Raw genomic sequence first — 24,844 nt, forward strand, 5'->3', positions numbered from 1 at the left:
GGAAGACAAATTAAGGTAGGACTTACATAGTGAATGGTAGGGCACTGGGAGGTGCAGTTGAACAGAGGGATCTGTGAATACCGATCCATAATTCCTTGAAAGTAGCATTACAGGAAGATAGGGTCATAAAGAGGGCTTTTGACACATTAGCCTTCATGATCAGAGTATTGAGTACAGGAGTTGGGGTGTTATGTCGAAGCTATTATATATAAGATATTAGTAAGGCCAAATTTAGAGTAATGTGTGCAGTATTGACCATCTACCTACAGGAAAGATATCAATAAGATTGAAGGAGTACAGAGAAAATTTACAAGGATGTTGCCAGGACTTGAACACTTGAGTTAAAGGAAAAGGTCTTTATATCCTGGAGTATCGGAGAATGAAGAGATAATTGATAGAGGTATGCAAAATTACGAGGGGTATAGATATAGTAAATATAAGCAGGCTTTTTCCATTGAAGTTAAGTGAGTCTAGAACGAGAAGTCGTAGGTTAAGGGTGAAAGGTAAACTATTTGAGAGGAACTTCTAGTGATGAATAAAGCTAGAGAGAATAGATCTCTAGTACAGGGTAAAAGATTTAGAGAGGATCTGAGGGAGATATTTTTCACCTAAACAGCAGTGAATACTTGGAATCCATTGCCAGAGAGAGAGAGAGAGAGGTGGAAGCAGAGGGTTGTTGACAGCATTTAAAAGATTACATGATGAGCACTTGAATCACTTATGCATTAAATGTAATGAGGTAAGTTCTGGAAGATGGGCTTTATGTGGATGAGTGCCTGGTGGTTGAAATGGATATAATGGGCATATGGGTTAGATAGATAGATAGATACTTTATTCATCCCCATGGGAAAATTCAACATTTTTTCCAGTGTCCCATACACTTTTTGCAGCAAAACTAATTACATACAATACTTAACTCAGTATAAATATGATATGCATCTAAAATCACCCTCTCAAAAAACATTAATAAATAGCTTTTAAAAAGTTCTTAAATAGTTTACTAAAATACATTGAATGGTAACTTAAGCTCAGTCCTAACCCCGGCACTTTAACATATCTTACTCCTGGCGGTTGAATTGTAAAGCCGAATGGCATTGGGGAGTAATGATCTCTTCATCCTGTCTGAGGAGCATTGCATCGATAGCAACCTGCCGCTGAAGCTGCTTCTCTGTCTCTGGATGGTGCTATGCAGAGGATGTTCAGGGTTTTCCATGATTGACCGTAGCCTACTCAGCGCCCTTCGCTCTGCTACCGATGTCATACTCTCCAGTTCTGTGCCCACGACAGAGCCCGCCTTCCTTACCAGCTTATTAATACATGAGGCGTCCCTCTTCTTAATGCTGCCTCCCCAACACGCCATCACAAAGAAGAGCGCGCTCTCCACAACTGACCTATAGAACATCTTCAGCATCTCACTACAAACATTGAATGACGCCAACCTTCTAAGGAAGTACAGTCGACTCTGTGCCTTCCTGCACAAGGCATCTGTGTTGGCAGTCCAGTCTAGCTTCTCATCTAACTGCACTCCCAGATACTTGTAGGTCTTAACCTGCTCCACACATTCTCCATTAATGATCACTGGCTCCATATGAGGCCTAGATCTCCTAAAGTCCACCACCACCTCCTTGGTCTTGGTGATATTGAGACGCAGGTAGTTTGAGTTGCACCATATCACAAAGTCCTGTATCAGTTTCCTATACTCCTCCTCCTGTCCATTCCTGACACACCCCACTATGGCTGTGTCATCAGCGAACTTCTGCACATGGCAGGACTCCGAGTTATATTGGAAGTCTGATGTGTACAGGGTGAACAGGACCGGAGAGAGCACGGTCCCCTGCAGCGCTCCTGTGCTGCTGACCACCGTGTCAGACCTACAGTCTCCCAACCGCACATACTGAGGTCTATCTGTCAAATAGTCCACTATCCAAGCCACCATGTGAGAGTCTACTCCCATCTCCGTTAGTTTGTGCCTTAAGATCCTGGGCTGGATGGTGTTAAAGGCACTAGAGGCACTTGTTTCCATTCTGTAGGGCTCTACCATTCCATGATTGTTGAGCTTAGCATTGAGGTATTCTTTGTAAGAGGCTGACAAAGCCAGCCAAGGCAGGAACACAGAAGTTACACTGATGCAAACTGAGGGAACTTAGTTTTTAAAAATGCTGCAGTTCCTAATCTGCCTAGTTGCAGGCAGAAGCAGCTGGAGACCCAAATCTGGGAAGATCTGTGAAACAAGCATAACTGCAGCTTTTCTTCTTGACCAAAGTGCAGATGGAATGTATAGTTGAATTCAAAGGAAGACCAGGCCTTCTTGCAAGGCTTAGAGAAGCAATCTACTCTCTCCGCATATGAAAATATGAAAACCAATTTAGACCTTATTATGTTCTGAGGAATGGACACAACATTCCTTTCTAATCTGGCTGGTAGAATAGACCAGATCTTAACGTCTATTTAAAACAGATTCTTTTGTGCATTTTCCTGCAAAGTTTCTCTCATGAGCAGGTGACTACTAGGATATAGTAACTTTGTAAAGTCAGTTATTGTTGTCACATGTACCGTGGTACAGGAAACATAGATCATAGAAAGCCTACAGCACAATACAGGCCCTTCGGCCCACAAAACTGTGCTGAACATGTCCTTACCTTAGAAATTCCCTAGGGTTACTCATAGCCCTCTATTTTTCTAAGCTCCATGTATCTATCCAGGGGTCTTTTAAAAGACCCTATCGTATCTGTCTCCACCACTGTCGGCAGCAGCCCATTCCATGCTCTCACCAGTCTCTGCATAAAAAACTTATCCCTGACATCTCTGTACCTACTTCCAAGCATCTTAAAACTGTGCCCTCTCGTCCTAGCCATTTCAGCCCTGGGAAAAAGCCTCTGACTATGCACATGATCAATAGTGTAATAAAAAAGTTGGTTTTGCATGCCATCCACACAGATCATTTCATCACATCAGTGCATTGAGGTAGTACAAGGGAAAAGCAATAACTGATTGCAGAATATAGTGTTACAGTTATAGAGGAAGTACAGTGCAGGCTGATAATAAGGTGCAATGTAGACATAAGGTCCAGTCAGTAATCTTATGGGACAGAAGCTGCCTTTGAGTCTGGTGATATGTGTTTTCATGTTTTACATCTACTGTCCAGTGGGAAATGGGAGAATGGGGAATATCCTGGATGGATAGGTTCTTTGATTTTGCCAGTTGCTTTACTGAGGCAGTCAGAAATGTAGATAAAGTCCGCAGAAGGCAGGTTGATTTTCGTGGTGTGCTGATCTGTGTCTACAACTCCGCAGTTTCTTGCACTCCCAGTCACTGCCTTTGCAATTCCAAGCTGCCATGCATCCAGTTAAGATGTCTTCCTTGTGTATCTGTAAGAATTGGATTATTGGTATAGCATATACTTGTTACCTTGCCAGTCCTCTGCCAGTTTCCACTCATTCAAAGCAGTCAAATCCTTTCATCTGATGATAGAAGATAATACTGCTTGAAGTTGACAAAAAGAGCAAATAAACCTTACTGCCCTACTAACACACACAAGAAGCACATGTGTTATTGCATACAGCATGAAAGTGAGTTTTAAAAATACTTTTTATTTGAAGTTCCAAAAGGTGTGGGGACTTTTTCTTGAATATTTTCATAATTCCCATTTAGATTAAGAGTGCTTTTTTCTTTTGCATTTAAATCCCTTACTTCCAGCTTCTTACAGTTAAGGTATTTTTTCGATGTGTGAACATATTATAGTTTAAGTAGTAGGAAATATACTTTCTTTTTATAAATACAACTCTGTGGTGATAAAAGTTTTGATTAACTTTTTAATATATTGTAAGGTTGGCTTGGAGTTGGGTAGTGGGAGGTTGGGGTGGTAACTAACTCTATACGATTCTACTATGGGTGCTTTCTTAATTGTTATGAACTGTATATTTGATATATTTGTTTTGCACTGTATAAACATCTTTTTTACTTTTTTTGTTTTGTCACATTGTAGAAACTCAAAAAATTAATAAAAATATTATTATTAAATTAATGACATCAGGTTTCAGATTATCCTGATCCAAACTTGGGCACATTTGAATCCTCTTGGATTGAGAAATAATAGAAGATTGGACTGAAACTGAGCTCCTGGTGTCTCCTGTAGTTTAAGCAGCCAGAACAGCAGTCGAACCCTCGCTTTCTGTGGTGTGCTCTTATTAAGATACTGGTGCTGCAGGGGCTACACAAGTACCTGGGCATTTGAAGGTGAGAGGACAGAGGGGATGAAGCTTCAGCATCTGAGTCTCAGAAATGTGTTATTTTAAAGCCACTGCTGAGCAAAAACCAAGCGTGAGTTGGATACAGCTTTGGTAAAAATGCTTGAATATCATTTTCAAAGTGCAGGCATGAATGTTCTTGTCACTGAGAAACTTGGCATTCATGTGTCCCCATCTCAGCTGGGCTGCCATCAAAACTCTAAGCCATGTTAACCCTAAACATGACTATTTCAGAGCACTGACAGAAACATGACCAAATCCAATATCATGATTTCAGACTAAAGGCTGAGCCTTAGCAAATGAATCTTATCAAATAGAGTCTGTAATTAGTGCAATAATGAGAGACACTGTCTTGGAAATGTTAATGCTTATACCTTAGTTAGGATGAAATCCATTATATTCTCTTCAAAAATGCAGACAAATTGAGGGCTGTTCTCATTCCAACAGCCCTTGTGATAACGGGCTGGTTATCTTGGGGAAGTACATCAAGCAAGCAGAATGGAAATGGTGCAATAGAAGTAAGGAGATAAGAGGAGAAAATCAATTGTTTAAGTCTGACATGCAGAATTAATTGATGTATTTTCTCATTTCAAGTACAATTGTAATTGTGAAATGTATTAAATTTTAATTCAAAATACAAAAAATTCAAAGATGATATATTTCAACTTCAGTAACAGGCCCAACTAGTTCATGCTGAGCAAGATTCCCAACCAAGCTAATCCCATTTTTCTGGTTTGGCCCTTATCCCACTATATCTTTCTTATCGATGTACCTTTCCAAGTGCCTTTTCAATGTTGTAAATGTGCCTTCCTCAACCATTCTTCTGGCAACTCATTTCAGATATACAATTCTCTTTAGGTGTTGAATCCCCAAACTTGGGAAAAGAACCATGTGTGTTTACCCTATCTATGCCCTCATGATTTTATAAGGGGAAATTGGATAGGCTGAGTTTCTTTTTCCTGAATTAGAGGAGGCTGAGGGATGATCTAATAGAGGAATACAAAATCATGAGGAAGATGAATAGGGTATATCATAAGAATCCTTTTCCCAATGGTACGTGTGTCTAAGTGAAGAGCACATGGGGTTCTGAGGAGGATTTCTTTTCACACAAAGAGTGGAATTTGGAATAGTGAAGACAGATAAATTCACAAAATTTAAGAAGCAGCTAGACAAGCTGGTATGGGAACACCAATCCCTTTGAGCTGAAAATCCTACAAAAGGTAGTAGACTCAGCCCAGTACATAATACATTGCCATAGGAAAACAACATCCATTATCAAAGATCCTCACCACCCAGGCCAGGCTCTTTTCTTGCTTCTGCCACCATGTAGAAGGTACGTGCCTCAAGATTAGCACCATTAGGTTCAAGAACAGTTATTACCCTTCAATCATCAGGCTCTTGAACAAACTACACCCATTTAACAATTCTTTTATCTTGTTATTTCATGCTCATTATTTATTGCAATTTATTTATATTTACATTTGCACTGTTTGTTCCTGTTTACAGTTGTTATTCAATAGATTTCTAATTATGCCCATAGAAGAAGAACCTCAGGGTTGTATGTGGTGACATGTATATACTCTGATAATAAATTTTACTTTGAACTTTGACAAGCACTTGAATCATCAAGGCATAGAAGACTATGGACCTAATGTGGTTAACTGGGATTAATGTGGATGAGTGTAACAAATAGCATGAATATTGTGAACCGAAGGGCCAGTTTCTGCACTGTACAACTGAGTTGTGAAAAGAGGCAGCAACTTGCCTACACAGCCACTGCTGTCAGAGAGGGGTGTAGATAGCTGCTACGGTGTGGAAGGAGGGTGTTTCGGGAACCAAATGGTCAATCGGGCTGGTTAATTCTGGATTTTACTGAGGTGCTTTAGTCTTGCTGGAGCTGTACCTACCCAGGGAAGTGCAATGTATTAAACTGTAGTCCTGACACATATGTTGTGGGAAGACTATAGAATATGGAAGGAAAATAATCCCCATGAAATGTTCAATCTTCAAACACATCTTGCAGCCACAGCATTATGCATTGTGTTGGACTGTTTCTGGCCAATAACTATTGATCATGAAGGAGAAGTGGTTATATTCTCATTGCCTGGCATCATGTGTTGCACAAATTATTTAATGGTGCATGGGTAAATAATGTTTGGGTCTTTGGTATGTGTAATAATTTAATGCTTTATTATCTAGAGAGGAATTGGGCATTGCGCAATCATAATCAAACATTCCCATCTCTGTCTTAAGCTAAAGAGAAATGTAAAGCAAACAAACAACGTTGAGTCTGGAGGATTTTTGCAGTAACTCCTGAAGGTGAGATTGTCAATATTATTAGTTGATAATCATCAACAAATCTGAGTTATATTCGGGCAGGGAGTAACTCCAATTGGTGCAGAGTTTTGCCTTTTTATTCTCATTGACCATTGTTTCTCCTAGGATTCTCTAATGCCTTAGTCAAGTTTGGCTTTGATGTCACATCAGTCACTATTCTTTACTGGATGGACAAAAGCCACAATGAGGCCAGAGCTATAAAAACATAAACTGAGCAATGTTGAACAGATCAGTAAATGCTGTTTGATAGAATTATCAAATATACAACAAGGTCCCAGTGCAGTTCAATGGGAGTGGGCAGTTTCAATGCTTTTGCCATTGCCTAGATGGGCCAAAGGGACTGTCTCTGTACCTCTCTAAGATTCAATGACTATAACTGCTGATGACTGAGTGAAGACTAAAGGGAATTTATCCTCACTTTCTGAACTGGGGATATGTGGGCATGTTACCACATTGCTTGGTAGACGGCAATATTGAATAGGCTGATAGAGAGAACATAGCCCTTAATTAAAGCCTGTGCTTTCCCCGTTACTTAGTGTAATATCAACATCAATAGCACTGATCTTCATAGATTGCTCAGCCAGCTTATCGAACACTTCATTTTCTTCTGCCCCTACATGAGTTGGGATCCACGAAAAGCAGACATACACTTCTAAGTACTGCAGCCGTAATATTCTTTGTCTAACGCCTAACAAAATGTCTGGATGACTATTGGACACACCTACCTTAAAACTACACAAATGCACAGAAAGAATCAGAGCAGACAATATCCCTGTTAGCTGTACATCCTCTATCCACTGCAATGCAAGAAGGATTGCCACCATTTCAATAACATAAACTGAAAGTTTTAGATAACCTTTTTCTAACTGACACCTGAGATTCTGGACATAGACTGCTGCACCGGTGCTATGAGACACTGGGTCTTTAGAGTGATCTGTGAATGCTGGAACCATTCCAACATATTGATGAGGCATATACAGAGTCATCACTACTGCTTCAGATACACACTGAGCATGTTCTGGTGAGCTCCCCCACAGAGTCAAATCCACCCTAGGTAAATGAAATAGGCAGGGAGAAATAATGGATAGTGCTGCACTAGGAGTGTAGGTCATATTAGACAGATCCATGTTTTCTGCCTGCTCATTTCCTTCCCATTCAAAACTGCAAATCTAGGGATTTTGATGTTCCCAAAAATCTTTCAATATATTTTTAGTTGGATGATCATCCTCATGACCACTGAGGTGTACCCAATGATTCATAGCCATTTGCAATCTTCGCAAAAACAACGGCACCTGACCCATCTCCATCCGTAGAGCACAGACAGGAGAAGACGTTACAGTACCGCGACAGATGTAGAGCCAGGGCTTGAATAGCATTCAGTGATTTCAAAAGTGAGGGGGCTGTAGACCCACATGCCACACGACCACAATCTAAGAATATTCTAATCAATGCATAATACAGAATAATCACAGATACCCTATTAACACCCGCCCATCATATCTCACCAAACACTAAAGGAGATTAAGGACAGCCTTACACCTCTCAAGTAGTTTATTGACATGATGCTTCCATATAAGTTTCACATTCATCCACATACCAAGGAAACAATCACTGACACTTGTTCCAACTTCAGTCACCTTATCAGCTCTGGGCATCTATCAGCCACAGCCACCAATCCTATTGTTCCCTTACCCTGCAACATCCAATACTACCTCTGATCCAAGATCTATAGACCTGCCCGTTCAGGTAAACCCATTGTTTCTGCTTGTTCCTGCCTCGCCGGACTTGCATATGCATATCTTGACTCTGTTTTATTCCCCCCCCCCCCCCACTTGGTCAGTCCCTTCCTACCTACATCTGTGACACTTCTCATACTCTTGATCTTTTCAATGACTTTAAAGTTCCCTGGCCCTGATCATTATGAATATTTCATTATGGATGCTTTTTTCTGGACAACATACTCAACCAATTCCTTCCATCACCACTCTCCTCCGTCTGGAGGAACTGATCCTCACCCTCAATAATTTCTCCTTTGGATCCTCCCACTTCCTTCAAACCAAAGGTGTAGCTATGGGCACTTGTATAGGTCTCAGCTATGCCTGCCTTTTTCTTGACTACGTGGAGCAGTCCATGTTCCAAGCCTACACTGATATTGCTTCCTAACTCCTCCTATGCTTCACTGATAATTGCATTGGTGTTGCTTTTTGCACCCATGCTGAGCTTGTTGATTTCATTAACTTTACCTCCAACTTCCACCCTGCCCTCAAATTTACTTGGTCCATTTCCAACACCTTCTTCCTCTTTCTCAATCTCTCTGTCTCCATCTCTGGTGACAGTTTATCAAGTGATATATTTTATAAACCAACTGATTTTCACAGCTACCTGGACTATACCTCTTCCCACCTTATCGCTTGTAAGAATACCATCCCCTTCCCTCACTTCCTCTGTCTCCACTGCATCCACTCTCAGGATGAGGCTTTTCATTCCAGAACTACTGAGATTTCCTCCTTCTGCAAAGAAAGGGACCTCCCTTCCTCCACCATCATTGCTGCGCTCAACCACATCTCTTCCATTTCATGAATGTCTGGCCTCACCCCATCCTCCCACCATAGGGTTAGGGTTCCTCTAGTTCTCACCCACCACTCCAGTAGCATCCATGTCCAGCACATAATTGTCCGTAACTTCTGCCATCTCTAACAGGATCCCATGACTAAGCACATCTTTCCCTCTCATTGCCCTTGTCAAAAGGGCAACGTTACTATAGTCATGGGGATTTCAATATGCAGGAAGTTGGGAAAACTCAAGTTAGTGCTGGATCCAATGGGGGGATTAGTAGAACACTCATGAGATCTAAATTAATTACAAATGTAAAACACAAAATAATTGATTGCGTAAGTATTCACCCCCTCCAAGTCAGTGTTTAGTAGATGCACCTTTGGCAGCAATTACAGCCTTGAGTCTGTGTGGATAGGTCTCTATCAGCTTTGCACATCTGGACACTGCAATTTTTCCCCATTCTTTTTTACAAAACGTTCAAACTCTGTCAGATTGCACTTGATAAAGAGATGTTCACTCCTTACCAAAATTCTTCTCGTAAGTATCCCACTCTGCGATACCTGCAATAGAATCAGATGCCAATGTGAGTTCAATGGCAGATGCTGAATGTCAAATATAATTCCTCTACCATCACTGAGAAACATGAAACAATGACTATCCAAAAAATCCTCCACCATTAACACACCAAACTAGTCTGAGTCGTATAACCCCCAACATTCCCCAATTCTTTAGAGGCTAATTTATCACAGGGACTGTGAAAATAATTAACATTACTTTCCCATATATATCCTATATTTCTATCAATAGAAGCTCACAAGATTCACATACTTGCCCTAGCTTATACCCTATCCAATGTTTAATGAAAGTAGCTACACCAACCGAATTCTGATACCCTCCATACTATCCCTGTAAAACAAAATCCAACTGAGGATTTGACCAAGTCTCCTAAATACAGATAATATCTGGGAAATAAGGCATATCCTCCAGATAAACTTCCTGACCATTAGCAATTAAACTCCTGGCATTCCACTGAACAAGAGACTGTTAACTGAAAGTTCCAGCCTCACTTACTCTCTCTAACAACAATCTAGCAATATCAAGATATTTATCTGCAGCCTTGAAATGATGTTTTGTTTTCTGTTTGACTCTTAGCTTGAGATGTACAGTTGATTGCATTTGCCATACAGATCTTACCATAAAAGTTCCACGAGTAATGAATGAGTAAGCCGGATAAACAATTCCTTGTCGGAAGACTGGGTATAAGCCTCTCAACCTTATCGACCTACTTGACCTTCCGCAGGGCTTCAGCATATTTCAGTCTCACTTGCAGAATTTCAATTATTTAATATGAACTTCACATCCTCCAACACAGCACTGTTCCCCACCACAATTCCAACATCACCATAGGCTACATAGTAATGTTCACCACCACACCTACTGCAGCATTTCTTCCAATGGCACACAGCAGCTACATGTCCAAATTTCTTACAATTAAAGCATCAGAGAAGGAGGCACATACCACCCGAAACCCATAACTCAAAACTTAAACACTTCTATTCGGCAATGAAGTACCGTCAAATTTAATCTTAACTGTGAGACTATCTTTATGTACTGTATATTGAAACTTATTGAACCATTTTGCTTCAATCACTTTTCCATCTTACAAATTCTTTTTTATCTGGTCCATGGAGACATCTGGAGGAACTCCCAATATCACACCGCTGTCTTTCCATAAACAATGTTGTAATTACATTCCCACCACCAACAGATTTCAAAGTCAAGGCTCTATGCCTTTCTGTACTTTCAGCGCATATCACCTGCAACGTCTCATCTTGAGGTCGATGAGCACCAACTAGATCTCCAGCACTTTTTTAAGATCAGAAGTTAAATGGATCAGATTAGGAAAACTCCGAGGAGCAGAGTCAAACTTCATCAATACCTTAAATTCCTGTTTTCTCTTCTTTCCAATATCACACTGTTCTTCACCATCATTGAGTTTGCTTCCTTTTCTATGTTCCTGCTTTCTCCTAGATCCTCTGACTATCTGCCAAACATAGAACATAGAAATCTACAGCACATTACAGGCCCTTCAGCCCACAATGTTGTGCTGACCATGTAACCTACTCTAGAAACTGCCTAGAATTACCCCATGGCATTGCCGTCGATTTTTCATAACTACATGTACCTACCTAAGGGTCTCTTAAAAAACCCTATGTATCTGCCTCCACCACCATCGACAGCGGTGCATTCCATGTACCCACCATTCTTTGAGTGAAAAATTTACCCTGACATCCCCTCTGCACCTACTTATAAGCACCTTAAAACTATGCCCCTTCATGCTAGCCATTCCAGCCTGGGAAAAAGACTCTGGCTATCCAGATGATCAATGCCTTTCATTGTCTTATACACCTCTCTCAGGCACCTCATATCCTTTGTCACTCAAAGGAGAAAAGGCCAAGTTCACTCAACCTGTTCTCATAAGGCACACTCTCCAATCCAGGCAACATCCTTGTAAATCTCCTCTGCATCCTTCTATAGTATCCACATCCTTCCTGTAGTGAGGTGACAGAACTGAACACAGTACTCCGAGTGGGTATAGGTCTTGTATAGCTATAACATTACATCACAGTTCCTGAAATCAGTCTTATGGCTGAGGAATGCCAACACACCATATGCCTTCTTAACAACACTGTTGTTGGGGTCCGGTCCGGAGTCCGCCTTCCGGGTCTTGCTCCGGTCCGCGGACTCCGGACTCCGGGCCTTGCAGCCAGCCCTCCTGTCACCCGGAGCCATTGGATCATCTGGCTGAAGGAGGTACACCCGTTGTCTATTAGGGGGCAAGTGTTTATAAGGGGCTCGGGGACTGAGCCTAGTTGGGGGGGGGGGGTGCGTGCGTCCGTCCGTGCATCTGTCCGTCCATCCGTCCATCTGTCCATCTGTCCATCTGTCCATCCTGCCTTATTTGTCTTGTCTGTGCTGTCACACTGTCAGTTGCCTTTCCTAAATTACTGGTGTATCATGGTAGTCCTGCTGCTCACCCTGGACCCAGCTCCCTTCTGTCCCCTTGCCTCTGTTGGGTAAGCCAGGCTGTTGCTGTTACCCCTTGGGTGGTTCTGTCCCTTCCTGTCCATTTCCTCTGTTGGGGAAGCCAGGCTGTCTGCTGTTGCCTGGTGGGGGGACTTGGTCCCCTTCCTACCCCTCACCTCAGATGGGTTGTGCCCTGCACCTGCCCAGGTGTCTGTGCCTTGCCCAGGCCTCTGTGATTCTGCCTGGGAGGTGGCCCTGCCTGGGATCCATGTGGCCTACCCTGAGGACTCTGACCCTTTCCACTCATTGCTCCCTATGGGTTGTGCCTGCACCTGCCCAGGGTTCTGTGTTCCTTCCTGGGAGGTGGCCCTGCCCAGGAGTTATGTGCCTGCCCCAGGGGGCTCTCCTGCCTTGCCTGCACTCTGGGATCCAGCCCTGCCTGCATTACCCCTTGCATGCCATGGCATCCCCATCCTGTCCTACCCCTAGTACTTCAGTGCCTGTGTCCAGCATTTGGGTCCATTCCATGTCTGCTTGTGATAACTGTCAACCTGTGCTGTAGCTTTGACATGGACCCCAAGATCTTGCTGATCCTCCATACTGTGAAGAGTCTTGCTATTAACATATTCTGTCATCAAATTTGGCTTACTGAAATGAATCACCTTCTGCATTCTATTGATGTCCTACTGTAACCTCTGACAACCCTCTGGACTATCCACAACACCCCCAACCTTTGCATCATCAGCTACTACTAACCCATACTACTACTTCCTCATCCAAGTCATTTATAAAAATCACAAAGAGGTGGGATCCCTGAGCAGATTGCTGTGGAACACCACTGGTCACCAATCTACATGCAGGCACCTACAATCACCCTTTGCCTTCTGTGGGCAAGCCAATTCTGGATCCACAAAGCAAAGTCCCCTTGGATACCATGCCTCATTACTTTCTGAATAATCCTTGAATGGAGAACCTTATCAAATGCCTTGCTGAAAACATATGCACCACATCCACTGCTCTACCTTCATCGATGTGTTTTGTTACATCCTCAAAGAGTTAAATAAGGTTTGTAAGGCACAGCCTGCCCTTGACTAAACCATGTTGACTATCCATAAATAGATTATATCTCCCCAAATGCTCATAAATCCTGTCTCTCAGGATCTTCTCCAACAACTTGCTCACACTGAAGCAAGACTCACTGGTCTATAATTTCCTGCGTTATCTCTACTCTCCTTGATCAAGGGAACAACATTTTGCACAGCTCTAATACTCCAGTACTTCTTCCATCATTGTCAGAGACTCAGCAATCTCCTCCTTCACTTTCCACAGTAGCCTGAGGTGTATCTCATTTGGTCTCAGTGACTTAGCTAACTTAATGCTTTTCAAAAGCTTCAGCACGTCCTCTTTCTTAATGTCTATATGCTCAAGCATTTCAGTCCGCTATAAGTCATCCCCACAATTGCCAAGGTCCTTTTCCCTGGTGAATACTGAAACAAAGTATTTATTAAGTACCTTTGCTACCTCCTCCAACTCCATGTACACGTTTCCACTATTGCACTTGATTGGTCCTATTCTCACTTGTCTCATCCCCTTGCTCTTCATGTACTTGTAGAAAGCCTTGGGGTTTTCCTTAATCCTGCTCGCTAATGCCTTCTCATGGCCCTTTCTGGCTATCCTAATTTCATTCTTAAGCTCCTTCCTGGCAACTGTGTAATTATCTAGAACTCTATCAGTTGCAACTTTCTTGAACATTTCGTAAGCTTTTATTTTTTTCTTAACTAAATTTTCCACATCCTTTGTACTCCATGGTTTTTTTTAACCCTAACATCCTTTCCGTACGTCGATGGGACATACCTATGCGGAATGTCATGCAAATGTTCCCTGAACATTTGCCGCATTTCTACTGTACATTTCCCTGAGAACATCTGCTCCCAAGTTCCTGCCTAATAGCATCATATTTCCTCCTACCCCAATTAAATGTATTTTTTCCAAATTGTCTGCTCCTATTCCTCTCCAACGCAATGGTAAAGGAAAAAGAGTTGTGATCACTACCTCTAAGATTCTCTCCCGACAGATCTGACATCTGACCAGGTTCATTTCCCAATGCCAGTTCAAGTACAGCCTCTCCTCTAGTTGGTTTATCTACATATTGTGTCAGGAAACCTTCCTGAACACACCTAACAAACTCCACCCCATCTAAACCCCTTGCTCTAAGGAAATGCCAATCAATATTGGGAAAGTTAAAATTTCCCATCACCCTCCTTCATGCTTCTACTACCATACTCTATCTCCCACTCACTTCCTGCTATCTCCTCTCCAATCACAGTTCCAGAGGTTAATCTCTCCTGACAAAATTTATTTCAGATCCCAATGGGATAGGGTTACTCACTTTATCATGATGGGGACTACCATGATAACTGCTCTGGTCAGCATTTGAAGCAAAAATTTGGGCACCACAGTAATGCAGCAGTTTGCATGACACTATTACAGCTCAGAGCTTTCCAGAGTTTGGAGTTCAGTTCTGGTGCTGTCTGTAAGGAGTTTGCACATTCACCTTGTAACTGTGTGGGCTGACCCCAGGTGCTTCAGTTTCCCCCCACAGTCCAAAGATATACCAGTTAGTGAGTAAATTAGTCAAAGTAAAATGTCCTGTAAATTGATTAGGCTAGTGATAAATAGGAGAATCCTTGGGTGGTACATCTTGTTGGTCTGGAAGGCCCGTTTCCATGCTGTATCTTTAAAGAAACAGATCAAAGGTTTCAAAGGTACATTTAATGTCAGGGAAATGTATACAATATACATCCTGAAATTCTTTTTCTTTGCAACCATCCATGAAAGCAGAGGAGTGCCCCAAAGAATGAATGACAGTTAAATGTTAGAACCCCAAAGCCCCTCAACTCCCCCTCCCACACGTAAGCAGCAGTAAGCAATGATCCCCCTCCCCCATCAGCAAAAAAACCATCAATGCCCCCCAACTAGTACTCAAGCGTGCAGCAAAGCATCAATAAAGACACAGACTTGAGGTACCCTAAAGACTTCTCGTTCACCCGGTAATTCAACATACCACAGGCTCTCTCTCTCCCTAATAAGGGAAAAAGAGGTGTCTCTGTTTCACAGCGAGAGGGGGGACATAACAAACAACTCACTGATTTACGATGTTGAAAGTCCGTTGCATCGCTTTTTTCGAGCTCTGTGCCCAAAGAACTCGGGTCTCTGGGTACACAGCCATCAGCCAGCTCGCTGGTTTCAATCTTCTGTCTCCCATGACACACTGATTTCCTGCAGAGGCACTCAAGTCCGCCTGCCTCCAGAGCCACGGAATTCCGGAACTGGTCTTCCAGGCTGTGTCCTTGGTATTTCAGATAGTGGCCAGTGAGACCCCAAGAGCGGGCTCCATTCCTGCAAAGAACCAAAATCAGTGTGTAGGTTTTCAAAAGAACCCTGAGAGGAAAATATAAAGATATTAAAGATAGAAATAGAGCTGTTTCTGAAGATGGAAGCAAAGGAGTTGTTGTTAAGTGCCATTGTCTCCTAAGCTACACCCCCTGCAATTAAAATTGGAGGAACAGAAGATAATGCAAGCAAGTTATAGGTAACCACATAACCATATAACAACTACAGCATGGAAACAGGCCATTTTGGCCCTTCTAGTCCGTGCTGAATGCTTACTCTCACCTAGTTCCACCTACCTGCACTCAGCCCATGACCCTCCATTCCTTTCCTGTCCATATACCTATCCAATTTTTTTTTAAATGACAAAATCGAACCTGCCTCTACCACTTCTACTGGAAGCTCGTTCCACACAGCTACCACTCTCTGAGTAAAGAAGTTTCCCCTCATGTTACCCCTAAACTTTTGCCCCTTAACTCTCAACTCATGTCCTCTTGTTTGAATCTCCCCTACTCTCAATGGAAAAAGCCTATCCACATCAACTCTATCTATCCCCCTCATAATTTTAAATACCTCTATCAAGTCCCCCCTCAACCTTCTACGCTCCAAAGAATAAAGACCTAACTTGTTCAGTCTTTCCCTATAACTTAGGTTCTGAAACCCAGGTAACATTCTAGTAAATCTCCTCTGTACTCTCTCTAATTTGTTGACATCTTTCCTATAATTGCATAAGGTATCATGCTCTCCATTCTTCCATAGGGTGTGAAAAAATACACAATTGGCATAACTAATGACATTTAATTAAAATAAGATGAGTAAACTGATTTTGTTTTAATAATTTTCCATTTGAATTGAATATTATTATGTCACAGAAATAGAATGTTCCACTTATCAGGTTTGTTTAATGTTTATCTTCATTAAGCAGCAGGGTTTCATTTAATTCACCTGTTCACTCTCACGTTCTTTAATGTTTGTCCATTTCCAAATTCTCTTTTTAGTAAGTATATGGATTTCTCTTCAAAGTGAAGTATTTGCACTGCTTCAGTAACTGCAGTGCAAAATCCTTACATGAAAATTAGGCCATCTTTCTATTCAGCAATTGGCAGCATTTGTAGGAATGCCTTTTCCTTCACATTACTTTTGTTGGAGAAACATTGGCGTGATAAACCAAAAAGTAATCTGCTGTGAGGAAGCCTGGGTTATTTGTTCTTTCAGCCACTAGGTGGAGACATTGCTATTTGTTTGCTCCTAAATCATGGGATCAGGAATTGTGGATATAACGAAAAAGCTGTAGAACTTCTTTACATATTTGTAGTTAATAGTTGTCATGGTACTAACTATGGTAGATTCACCTAACATTATAAATATTTCCCTATGTATATTTAATGTTCATTCCAAGCTAAAATGTTTACAGGGGAGCGATCACACATCTAGAGTTACTTTTCTTTATTACTTTATTGTCGCCAAACAATTGATACTAGAGCGTATAATCATCACAGCGATATTTGATTCTGCGCTTCGCACTCCCCGGAGTGCAAATCAATAATAAATATAATAAAAATTTTAATTATAAATCATTAAAAAATAGAAAAGGGAAAATAAGGTTAGTGCAAAATAAAAAAACCGAGAGACTGGTCCAAATATTTGGAAGGTACGGGCCAGATCTGGGTCAGGATTCATTCAGCAGTCTTATCACAGTTGGAAAGAAGCTGTTCCCAAATCTGACCCTATGAGTCTTCAAGCTCCTGAACCTTCTTCCGGAGGGAAGAGGGACAAAAAGTGTTTTGGCTGGGTGGGTCGTGTCCTTGATTACCCTGGCAGCACTGCTCCGACAGCGTGCGGTGTAAAGTGAGTCCAAGGACCGAATACTGGTTTGTGTGATGTGCTGGGCTGTGTTCACAATCTTCTGCAGCTTCTTCTGGTCTTGGACAGGACAACTTCCATACCAGGTTGTGATGCACCCTAGAAGAATGCTTTCTATGGTGCATCTATAAAAATTAGTGAGGGATTTAGGGGACAGGCCAAATTTCTTGGCAATGGATTGTGCTTGGTTAGACCAAGTCAGGTCATTTGTAATATTGACCCCAAGGAACTTAAAGCTTTTGACCTGTTCCACCTGCGCCCCACCGACGTAGATGGGGTCGTGCGGTCCGCTACTCCTTCTGAAGTCAACAACCAATTCCTTCGTTTTGCTGACGTTGGGGAATAGGTTATTGTCTTTGCACCATGCCACCAGGTTCTTAATTTCCTCTCTGTACTCAAACTCATTATTACCCGAGATACGGCCTACACTTGTGGTGTCATCAGCAAACTTATATATTGAGTTTGATGGAAACTTGGCTACACAATCATGGGTGTACAGTGAGTACAGCAGGGGGCTGAGTACACAGCCTTGTGGGGCACCGGTGCTCAGAGTGATTGTAGATAGCTTGTCCCCTATTTTTACAGCCTGGGTCCTGTCTGTGAGGAAGTTGACGATCCAGCTGCAGATCTGAGTGCTAAGACCCAGGTTCCGGAGCTTAGGAATCAGTTTATTTGGAATGATGGTATTAAAGGCAGAGCTGCAGTCAATGAAAAGGACACAGAGGTACTAACACTGTACAACACAGGTACCAACAGCTCTTCTCTGCCATTTCAGTCATAGAGTTATGGAGTCGTAGAGAAGTACAGCATAGAAATAGGTCCTTCAGCCCACACATGCCAAAACCATTTAAACTGTCCGTTCTCATCAACCTGCACCGGGACCACAGATCCCTTAACTCGACTAATGATGTACCTATCCAAACTTCCTTTAAACGTTAAATTGAGCTGAGACACTGCTTGTGCTGGGTGCTCATTCCACACTCTCATGATATTCTGAGCGAAGATGTTTCCCCTTATGTTCCTTCTCGCCTTTCACCTTTAAGCCGTGACCTTTGGTTGTAGTCCCACACAACCTCAGTGAAAAAAGCCTGTTTGCATTTACCATATCTATACCCCTCATGATATTGTATACCTCTATCAAATCTCCCCTCAGTCTTTTACGTTCTATAGAATACAGTCCTAACCTATTCAATCTTTCCTTATAACTCAGGTCCTCCAGACTTGGCAACATCCTTGATAGTTTTCTCTGCACTCTTTCAACCTTGTTTACATCTTTCCTGCAGACAGATGACCAAAAATGCACACAGTACTCAAAACTAGGCCTCAGCAATGTCTTAAACAGCTTCAACATAGCATCCCATATTCTGCCCTCAGTACAGTGATTTATGAAGGCCAATGTGCCAAAAGCTTTCTTTACAACCTAATCTACCTATGGCACCACATTCAATGAATTCTGGACCTGTATTCCCAGATCTCTTTGCTATAACACACTTCTCAGTGCGCTACCGTTCACTGTATAAGACCCACCCTGAATGGTCCTACCCAATTGTCGCACTTGCCTGCATTAAATTCCTTCAGCAATGTTTCAGCCCATTTCTCCAGCTGATGCAGTTCCCTCTACAAGTCATGGTAACCTTCCTCATTGTTCACTACGCCCCTGATCTTAGTGTAATCCACAAATTTGCTGATCCAGTTAACCAAATTATCATCCAGATCATTGATATAGATGACAAACAATAAAGGGCCCAGCACCAGTCTCTGCAGGGCAGCACACACTAGTTACAAGCTTCCAGTCGGAGAGGCAACCCTCTACTAGCACTCTCTGACTTCTCCTTCAAAGCCAATGTCTCATCCAATTTACTACCTCATCCTGAATGCTGAGTGACTCAACCCGCTTGACCAGGCTCCCATGCAGGACCTTGTCAAAACGGCTTACAAAAATCCACGTAGACAACGTCTACTGCCTTGCCTTCACCAACTTCCCTGGTACTTCCTCAAAAAACTCTATTAGATTGGTTAGATATGACCTACCATGTATGGTGCCATGTCGACTATCCTAATCAGTCCGAGTCTATCCAAATACTTGCATATCCAGTCCCTTAGAATAAATTCAATAACTTTCTCACAACTGATATCAGACTCACTGGCCTATCATTTCCTGGTTTCTCTTCAGAGCCTTTTTTAAACAGCAGAACAACATTGGGTATCGTCCAATCCTCTGGTACTTCTCCTGTCACTAATGATTTTTAAGATATCTCTACTAGGGCCCCGTCTATTTCTGCACTTGCCTCCGATATAGGGCCATTTAAAAGCGGCTTATAAAGATAAAGTTAAAATTACCAAGTAACGTAAATGATGAACAAAAATGAGCTTACTTAAAATAATTCAAATATTAATTAAAATATTGCTGGAGCGGGTGAGGATGGAACCAAGCCACTTTTCAGTGAAGAGCATGGACCCATCCAAATGAAAGCTGCTATGCTTGATGTCCATCTATGCTGGCTTAAAGCTTGAGGACCAGTCAGATAGTTGGTCAGCAACCTGCTCACATTGATCACAAAAGCCAGCTATCTCAGTTTTAATGCCAATTACTGAGATGCACTAGTATCTGACCTCCCAGCCTGATCAAGGTCTCAGTGATACGGTGCAGGTGATAGAGACCAGAATGCACAGGACTGCAGTGAAGAGCAGTTCTTTCCAGACCCACTGACTGGCCCTCGTTGCAATCCATTGCGAGTTAATCACAAGCTGGCTTCCCTTCTTGACTAGGCATTGCCACAACAGTTGAACTGCAGCAGTAATTCTGCTTTTGCTAGTCTGGATCTCACTTTCCTTGGTTGTGAAATATGGAGATAGTTTGTGGGGTTATACCTTGCTGTAGTGCGGACACACCTGATGAGTTATCCACAACAGGCAGTCGAAACTTCCATTTAGAGTTTTGGAACAGTTCAGACAGAATGCCAGCAAACTATGTGGGTCTTAGCACCTGAACAGTTAATTCATAAGGCATTATACTGAGTGTCTCCTCAAAAATCATCCTGATAGGATGCATCCCCAAAAATGTCTAGACTAAAATATAAACAGCTTTCTATTTAACCTGACTAATATTATTTCCTTAATTTACCTCTGTTAATGGATACTAACGATCTGCATTTTGTGTTTCAGCCCAAGATTTGAATTTTATTATGAATGTATTTAAAGTCAAGAAACAAAAGTGCTCTATTTGTTTTTATAAAACTGAAGTTTGGATTTATGAAGAACATTTCTGCTTTGATTACATTGACGTTTTTTTAAAGGCTAACTTACACAATTAACATCGCACTTCAGAATTATATATTAAAATTATTTCCAGATATATTAAAGTTTTTTCCCCTTTTTTAAAGATCTACAAAAAAAGTCTGTTAGTTAGTTAAACTTACCTAAGAGGTTCTTTCTATCAAAGGTTATGAGAAAAGGAGAAGTCCTCTGTGGGAAGCCTACTCCAGCTGAGGTTAACATTCCTCTCCATGCGGGATGGTGTTCTGAATCTGTCAATCATTAAGTGACTCAGAACTGGTTAAGTACTGGTATGCTCTTGCCTGGCATTGTACAATATTTCATAACTGACAGCTTCAGATCATTGTTCAAGAACTAAGAAGAATCTTACTCCCCCACCGAGAAACCCTCTCAATAATCTTGTGGCCTTTGAGTGACAGTGAGGCATCTTCCTGACATTAGGAGCTATACTGTGATTCTTATTGTTCGTTTCTGGAGATATATAATTAACTATTCATTTGCCACTGGGCATGCATTCCATTAATTTTAAGATGTATATTGTTACACAGATTTGAGTTTTATGCTTGGATTTATGGAATTACACAACTCAATGGATGAAGCCACACTGTTGGCATTGTGTAGTTACATTGATACAATTAATTTGCTATTAAAATGAACAATAATGAATTTAAAGTGAACCGATTATTAAGTAACAAAACAATCCACTAAAATAGTAAGGTAATTTCATATGGAGATGACATGTACAAAATGCTGGAGGAACTATCAGGCAGCATCCATGGAAAGGGCCCTAATGAAAGGTCATGGCCCATCACCTCAACTTTTGGGTTTGCTGTCTGCTTAGTTCTGAACTGAAGTGAATATCTTCAGCTCAATCTGATCTTGCTAGCTATGGGAACTCTCACTATAAGGAGGTTATACAGTAGCTATCTACTCTTCAAAGGCTAGATCACTTCCCTGTCGATGACGAGTTTAGCTGTCCGTACCCACTATTTGAGTGGTGGGTCACAAAGAGGAGATACTTCCAGCTAAGAAAGTAGTTTAAACACAGTTCATTTATTTTAAGCGATGCTCACTTACATTTAGATAAAGGTCTTTAAACACATTTAAAACTCACAGATTATGAATGGTTTTTAAAACATAAAGGATTTCCAAAGCTTAGATATAACTCCCATATGCTAAAAAGACATGCCAACAAGATGCAGACAAACAGGTCATCCATCACAGAAGTCAAAGGCAGAGGAATGGATTCTAGTTCTTTCTGTTCCTCTTCATCTCTGTTCTAAATGAGCGTCCCTCTAGTCTGAGACTGTGACCTCTGCTCCTAGTTTTACCATTACAAGAAACATCTTCCCCACGTTCACTCTATCTAGGTTTGTCGATATTCATTAGGTTTCAATATGATGCCTCTCATTCATCTAAACTCCTGCTAGCATAGGTCCAGAGACATCAAACACTCCTCATACCTCCAATGCCAGCGCATCTTGTGTTAGATAAAGGGCCCAAAACTATTCACAATACGCCATGTATGATCTGATCAATGCCTCATAAAGCCTCATAATTACATTCTTGCTCTGATGTTCTAGACCTCTCAAAATGAATGCTAACATTGCATTTGCCTTCCTTACTACCGACTCAAACTGAAAATGAACCTTTAGGAAATCCTGCACGATGACTCCCAAGTCCCCTTGCAGCTTAGATTTTTGAATTTCCTCTCCATTTAGAAAATAGTTTACACTTCTATTTCTTCAACCACAGTGCATGATAGTACACTTCTTGATACTGAATTCCATCTGCCACCTCTTTGCCTTTTCTTGTGATCTGTCTAAGTCCTTCTGTAACCTCACTGCTTCCTTAATACTACCTTCCCCTCCGTCTATCTTCATATCATCTGCAAACTCGGTCTCAAAATGATCAAACACGAACAACACACACAAAATGCTGGTGGAACACAGCAGGCCAGGCAGCACCTATAGGGAGAAGCGCTGTCGACGTTTCAGGCTGAGACCCTTCGTCAGGACTAACCGAAAGGAAAGATACTAAGAGATTTGAAAGTAGGAGGGGGAGGGGGAAGTGCAAAATGATAGGAGAAGACCGGAGGGGGTGGGATGAAGCTAAGAGCTGGAAAGGTGATTGGCAAAAGTGATACAGAGCTGGAGAAGGGAAAGGATCAAAATGGTCAAATCTGTTATCCAAATCATTGGCATATGATGTGAAAAGAAGCAGTCCTAAAACCAACCTCTACAGAACAGCACTATTCACCGGCAGCCAACCAGAATGAGGCCCCCTTTATTCCCACTATTTTTCGTCTGCTAGTCAGCCAATCTTCTATCCATGCTATAGGACCCTGGGCTCTTATCTTATTAAGCAGTCTCATGTGCAGCACCTGGTCAAAGGCCTTCTGGAAATCCAAGTAAACAACATCCACTGACTCTCCTTTGTTTATTCTGCCTGTTATTTCCTCAAGGAATTCCAACAGATCTGTCACACAAGATTGTTCCCTTAAAGAAACCATGCTGACTTTAGCCTATTTTATGAAATGCCTCCAATACCCTGAAATCTCATTCTTAACAATGGACTCCAACATCTTCCCAAACACAGAAGTCAGGCAAACTAGCCCATAATTTTCTTTCTTCTGCCTCCCTCCCTTCTGAAAGAGTTGAGTGACATTTGCAATTTCCCAGTCCTTGGGAACCATTCCAGAATGTAGTCATTATTGAAAGATCATTATTATTGCCTCCACGATCTCTTCTGCTACCTCTCTCATAAGCCTGGGGTGTAGTTCATCTGGTCCAGGTGATTTACCGATCTTCAGACTTTTCAGGTTTCCAAGCAACTTCTCCTTAGTAAGAACAACTACACTTACTTCTCCCCCTGACACTCTGGCATACTGCTCATGTCTTCCATGGTGAAGACTGACACAAGGTATTTATGTAGTTCTTCTGCCATTTCTTTGTCCCATATTACTGCCTCTCCAGCATCATTTTCCAGCAGTCTGATGTCCACTCTCACCTCTCTGTTACACTTTATACATCTGAAAAAAAAACCTTCTGGTATCCTCTTTTATATTATTTAAGGGGGAAGGGGTGATGAGCTGGGAAGTTGATAGGTGAAAGAGATAAAGGGCTGGAGGAGGGGGAATCTGATAGGAGAGGGTAGAAGACCATGGAAGAAAGGGAAAGGGGAGGAGCACCAGAGGGAGATGATGGACAGGGAATGAGGCAAGGTGAGAGAGGGAAACAGGAATGGGGAATGGTGAAGTGAGGGAGGGGCAACTACCAGAATTTCCAGAAATCGATGTTCATGCAATTAGGCTGGAGGCTACCCAGACAGAATATAAGGTGTTGCTCGTCTAACCTGAGAGTGGCCTCATCACTGTAGTAGAGGAGCCCATGGATTTTCATGTCAGAATGGCAATGGCAAGTGGAATTTAATGGGTGGCTACGGGGAGATCCTGCTTTTTCTTGAGCTGGAGAATGATACTGGTGATGCAATACCTGTCCCTATACAACTCCATTCTCCCATCAGAAGGCCTCAAAGATCTCCGCTTCTTTCTGGACAACATTACCTGTCCCCTCCACCACCATTCTCCTCCATCTGGTGGATCTAGTATCACTTTCAATTTTGCACACGTCTGCCCTCACCCCCATCCCCCTGCTGCCACACCAGAGATAGGGTTCCTCTTGTCCTCACCTACCACCCCACCAACATCTGCATCCTGCACGTAATTCTCCGTAACTTCTGCCATCTCCAATGGAATCCTACCATTAAGCACATCTTTCCCTACCCCCGCTTTCTGCTTTCTGCAGGGATCGCTCCCTAGCGACACCCTTGTCCACTCATCCCTCTGCACTGATCTCCCTCCTGGCACTCATCTTTGCACCAGGAACAAATGCCCCACCTGTCCCTACATGTCCTCCCTCAGTACTATTCAGGGCCCCAAGCAGACCTTCCAGGTGAGGCAACACTTCACCTGCGAGTATATTGGGGTCACCTATTGTATCGGTGCTTCCGGTGTGGCCTTGTGTATATCGGTGAGATCTGATGCAGATTGGGAGACCGCTTCACTGAGCAGCCACGCTCTGTCCGGCAGAAAAAGCGGGATCTCCCTCTCCTCTAACTTCCGATAATTCTCCCTCCCAACCTTCATC

Source organism: Hemitrygon akajei, chromosome 11 (assembly GCF_048418815.1).
Source record: "Hemitrygon akajei chromosome 11, sHemAka1.3, whole genome shotgun sequence".
Lineage (NCBI taxonomy): Eukaryota > Metazoa > Chordata > Chondrichthyes > Myliobatiformes > Dasyatidae > Hemitrygon > Hemitrygon akajei.